The following is a 5,939-nucleotide window of genomic DNA, read 5'->3' as shown; positions in this document are numbered from 1 at the left end:
AGGAGGGGCTTCTTTAGCATTCAAATCAAAGCTAGCAAAAAAGGAATCTGCATCTATATCTACTGCTCAAAGAATTGATCAAAGGAAAGCTCCGCTAAGAAGCAATGTGCATAGCAAACCTAATTTGCAGCTGCCTTCTCATAAACTTAGAAGACGTGAAAACCATTTCCCCTCTGGTAAGGGAGAATCTTCTGCTACAAATGTGTCAATCCCATTGGTAACTGCCCTCCCAGAGTTGGAAACTGTTGTTAAGCGAATAAAGCATGGATAACACGGTAAACAAAAAGCTAGCTACATGAATTATTCCTGTGAATACTTCCTTCTCATTTTGACGTCTCAAAGAGTATCAAGCTCAGTAGATAGGAATTCTACTCGAAACACAAGGCACAGATAAGGAATGCTTATCTTTTTTATTAGTTCTTGTTCACCATATTCTAAACAATGCAAGTTTATCTAGCCTATTTAAGACTCCTTCCTTAGTTTTAGCTTAATGCAACATCATGTTCCTTGCCAAGTAACCCTGTTTAATTTTGCGACACTTTTTGATGAACTTAATCTATTGTGACGAGATGTGCTATTGATGAATTGCTTTGATCCAAGGTTCAACGTATATTACTTTTGTACTGCAGTGCATATTTCATGAATATTTATTTTCTCTTATATAACTCATCAGTATCTCTATTAATAACTTGCCACAACAATCATAGGCAAGATATATAACTCATCGATTTTGTTCAGGAAGAACTAATCCTGCTATTCCACTAAATTGAAGTCAAACTGATTTCATTAAATCGGAATAAAGACTACTTGTAATTAGATAAAGTAACACTGCTCAACCTAAAGGTAAAACTCTGATTGCTAATCAGCTTGTTAAAAATACCTACTCCCTTAGACTAAATTGCAAGCTACAGATGAGCAAAATATTCTTATTTCCTTACCTGTTTTTTTTTTTTTTTTTTTTTTTTTTTTTTTTTTTTTTTTTGAGGGAAAGATGCATAGATTAATCAGAAATAGAAGAGTAAGTTACATGACCAGAAGTTAAAGCTGGGACATCACCAGCATAATTAAGGTTACAGTTAATAAAGTTTGAGCAACGCTCACTTTCAAAAGCTACACTACACCTTGGAGGGGAATAATACAAAAACCTAATTTGATTCATAGCCTCCATGTTACATCTTGCACCTTTCACGATAGAGTTTGCTATTGCATTGCCTCCACACTCCTCAAAGCGCAATTCCAGATGGGGGAACTCCTGTAGTTGGTCCCTGCATTTTAAAATCAAGTTAGATGCATTTTCCATAGTTGTACTCGTGGTTATATCCCCTACTGCCCTTTTCGAGTCCGAGCACAGGATTACATTCTGCTAGTGTTTCTGCTTAATCCATATCATGCTTAAAGGTAAGGCTTTGAGCTCAGCTTCATGGCTGGAAGGGGAGTACCCTTTCCACGAGAACCCCTCAATCCAAGCTCCTAGATGATTTTTACAAACAACACTGACACCAACTTTTTTTTGTTGAATGACTAAAGGAAGCATCACAGTTTACTTTGAGAAAAGGGAAGGAGAGAGGTAGCCACGCACAGGGGGAGGCCTTTAGACTTTCTGAGTCGTACTGGAGAAGTAAAACTCAGAAGCAGCCCAAATGCACTAGTGGACAGCTTGGTTTATAGGAGTATTTTTTTATTAAAGATCCATGAGTTTCTTCATAGCCACATGTGCCAAAGAATGAAAGAGAAGAAGGTGTTGCAAGGGATAGAGTTTGAGAAAGCCACTAAGTGTTTGAGATTTTGTTGTACCCAAGTTTTCCAAGGAGAAAGGGAGGTGAAATAGATTGGAGAGAGGATTACATCCCAATATTCCTTAGCTCTGGAACAATGAATGAATATATGTTCAATAGACACTTCAAAGTTTGGACAAAATAGGCAGCAGGGTTGAATATGAGTGAGTCTATGGTGTAGATTTTGGTTGGTGGCTAATCTGTTCCAAGCAAGTTGCCACAGAAACACTCTGGTTTTAGGATGGGAGTTAAGCTTCCAGATGCATCCCCAATTGAAATTGTAGTTCATACCAGTGCTTGAGTCTAAAAGGGCTAATCTAACTTGCAAAGAATCAAACTTGTTTATGTATGTCCAGCTAGAATAAGCACTGTGCTGGGAGTCAGGCAGTAAAACTGATTGAATAATTTCAAAGAAAGAGTCACTAATCTGGAAAATGATAAAAACTTTCAAACAGATCTTTGAAATGCATTTGGGAGAAGCATTAGAGTTATCAACGGATAGCTTGTCAAATTGGATGGGGCCAGTTAGAAAATCTCTAAGAGTTCTATTTAGCAGGCATCTATCCTACCAAAGATTTATAGATTTCCCATCCCTAACGTTCCACGTCAAACTTCTCTCAAAATGATCCCAGGCCTTTCCTATGCCCTTCCACACAAGTGAGCCCTTGTAAAAAGGGGTAGGATGCCCTTTACTATCAATGTAGTTCTCTCTAAGATTTTCAGCCCAGCCTTTGTTACTATACAAGGACCAGCAAAGCTTGGAATGGGAGATTAAATTTATATGTTCATGCTTGGTAAGGCCAAGACCCCCTTCATCTTTGGGCTTACAAAGATTTTCCCAAGAAATCCAAGTGAGTTTCCTTTCCCCTCCCGAGTTCCCCCAGAAAAAATTTGAACAAATTGAGTCCTTTTTCTTACAAAGAAAATGGAGGAAAGGAAGCACTTGCATATAGTATCTAGGAATCGATTAAAGAGTAGATTGTATTAGGAATCACTTGCATATAGTATCTTATTTCATTACTTACTCTCATTTAAAATATTAAAAATGTCTTATAAAAAGATACTTGCAGAATGAGTTACTACATGCAAACAAAGTTACTATACAATTAGCATGTATAATTAACAACATGCAAACAAAGTCACTGCACCAAGCATCTGTTATTATAATCATTCTGTTAGCATACTCATCCAATATACATTTAGTGTAAACAATGGCCAACACTTAAGTCTGTACATCAAATGCCTTGCTTTCTAATGGACAACCTAAATAAAATCTCAATGCATTTAGCTTCGGAATAAACCTATTCCACACTACTACAAAAACTGGAAAAAGAACCGCTAATAAAAGATACGTTATCTCGATAACGGGTCTGATAGAGGTAAGAAATCAGACAAAAAAGATAACGGGTCTGTAAGGTGTACTAAGGCCCTAGTACTTTCGTTGGAGAAAAAAACAAAGATATGATACCGACCTGGAGTCGAACTTAACGGGTCTTTTATATAAACTAGGGCCCACTACTTTTGCTAGAGGATAAAAAAGAGAGGTAATTGGATTTTGCTGTGCATTCATTTATCACGCCTTACTTACCTTGAGGCTTTGACAGTACCCACAATTCTCCATCTCTCACTCTTTTTCTCTCTCCTCTTAGATTCCCCTCCATATCCCTTCCCTTTATTTATGCAATTTTTCATAAATTAAACCAAAATATGGTGCAGCAAACACACTTCGGCGCCGTTCCACCACAAACTAAGCTTGTATCAACCTCACGCCTTTGTTTTTTTTATTTGTTTGTTTATTTGAGACATGAATTTGGGTTTTCATGTTATGGTTTATAGTATTTTTGTTTTTTTGACGCGATTTTTTGCTTGACTTGTTGATTTTTATCAGTTATCATTTCAATATTCATATCAGGTTAGTATTTTAGTTTATATTTCATTCTTTAATCGGTTCTATCGATAATCTTGATACTTTTCTTAAATTTGATTTGATTTACTTTTTAGAATTAATATGTGGGTTTCTATCTTGTTTTTTGTACTCTGGATTATGCTCGGGTAACTTTAGGTATAATTCGTTTTGATTTTTCGTGTTTGATCTATGGTTTACTGGATGAGTCTATTCTTACACCTGGTTGAATTTAGGAGGTAGGGTTTTTAGTTTATTGTGGAATTAATTAAATTGATCTAAAAGTTGATTACTTTTAATAAAATTTCCATAAGATTTGGTATTACGTTCTCATGATGAAGTTCAATCGTTACAGATATTCAATGGGAATATTGTTCTGATGGCAATGAGCAACATCAAGATGTGATGGCAGAAGTGGAGATTGATGGTGTTCGATTATGTAGTCGAAGACGATGGTTTTAGGTGATATTTATGTTTATTTTTGTATCCGAATTTAGATCTAGTAACATTGTAACATTTTATTTATTTATTTTTTTAATTCTTCTGGTTTTTTTTTTTTTTTTTTTTTTTTTTTTTTGTGTAGAAGGTATTCTGTTTCATAATATAGATTTTATATAACTCCTGTACCTAATATGAGTTATTGTAATTTTTCTTCAAAAAAAAAATATATATATATATATATATATTTATATATTATTGTAATTTTTTTTAGACATGTTGTAAATTTAGTTGTACAAATTATTTTTAGTTTATATATAATGATGGATAAATTCTACGAGTAATTATTTTTGAAAAATTGGATTTGATTGTAAATTAATATTCGTTATAAAGGGATTGGTAAAAATATACTTGTATGTATCTGTATTAATATTTTTTTATATATCAAAAGAGTCAAACAGACCGCATATCTTACATATGGGGTCTGAAATTTATTTCTCATATCTCTAAGGCCTGGTCTCTTAGGTTCAACGAAGGAACCCCATTTGTTTACCAACGGGCTCTTCTCCTATTATTTTTTTTTTTCGAATCACTATTATAACAGACCACTTTTCTCTAATAACGGGTCTCTTCTTTCTTCATAAGAGACCCCCTCATCAAGTGGTCTGTTCATCAAACAAACCTCCAAGCTAGAGACTCGTCCAAAGGTGGTCTCTAATGCATATTTGAACCGGTCTATTTGCCTATTTTTGTAGTAGTGCCACTATGGAAATTTAACAATCTTATTGACAAGGAGTTCATTGAATTGTACAACAATTAGTTGAAGGCATATTAAACCATGGAAACTTGGGCAATTACTAAATCTCAGAACAAGTTGAAGATAATTGGTTTCAATAAATGCATACTCTAAACTGCATTACATTTACAAATACTTAAACATTACAAAATATCTTATCAAACTATTGCATTTGAGAAATTCTAAGCCAAATCAGCCAAAGCTGTTTGTCAATAATCAGTTTTCACACATCAAAAAGAAATGGCCTATATAGATTAACTAACAATCCAGCTAGATAATATGACATAACAATGAACATTGACCTTATTACCTAAACAATCCCGTCAATGTTGCGTGGGGTGCAACGATACACATCAGAGTCAAGAGATGATTGCGAATCAGCATCAGACCAATACCTCTGAGCATTATGATCCCTATCTGCATCTCCACCATCTGATCCAGACCCTGGCATATCTTCTTCGTCATCTTCCTCCTCATAACCGATATCATCAGCATCACCCCTAACATTATTTTCATCTCCAACATCATCATCTTCAGCATCCATGTCCTGCTGAGCCTCTTCTTTGTATCCAACATCAACATCTTCCCCATCCACACTATGTTCATCATCGGCATCATCCTCGGCGTTACCATCTTAAACAATACCCTCATCTTCATTTTCACCGCCACTATCATTTTCAAAAACATCTGCATGCCCATCCTCCTCAACATTTTCTTCCTCAACTGCTTCCCCCATCTCTACATCTCCCACATCATCCATATTCTCTTTGACAGCATCATCCCTGCTCTGTGAATTACCTCCTTCATCTGCAACATCTTCACCCACGACGTTCAACCTTTGCTGTTCAGCCTCCCTTTCAGCAGCAATTCCGGCTTCAAAACTTGGATATAGCCGGCTTTGACCTAGAAAATCCTTGTTAATAATATCATCAATTTGTCGATAAACCTCTGCAAGACGCTTATCCTGAATTTTCCATAACTGGCGATGTAGGGCTTGAACTTCTTCAAGCTTGGCAGCATATGGAGC

At 35.6% G+C, this 5,939-nt stretch overlaps 1 long non-coding RNA gene across 1 annotated transcript; it reads left to right on the top strand.

Annotated features, from left to right (window-relative positions):
- The first annotated feature begins 3,358 nt into the window (after positions 1–3,358).
- On the top strand, positions 3,359–4,216 carry LOC145576580 (uncharacterized). Its single transcript, XR_014098466.1, has 2 exons — positions 3,359–3,917; positions 4,034–4,216. It is a non-coding gene; the product is annotated as an uncharacterized LOC145576580 (long non-coding RNA).
- The last annotated feature ends 1,723 nt before the right edge of the window (positions 4,217–5,939 follow it).

Source organism: Chenopodium album, chromosome 13 (assembly GCF_948465745.1).
Source record: "Chenopodium album chromosome 13, dcCheAlbu1.1, whole genome shotgun sequence".
Classification (NCBI taxonomy): Eukaryota; Viridiplantae; Streptophyta; class Magnoliopsida; order Caryophyllales; family Amaranthaceae; genus Chenopodium; species Chenopodium album.
Note: the sequence above shows the minus strand (reverse complement) of the source record. Positions and strands in the feature narration are given on the sequence as shown.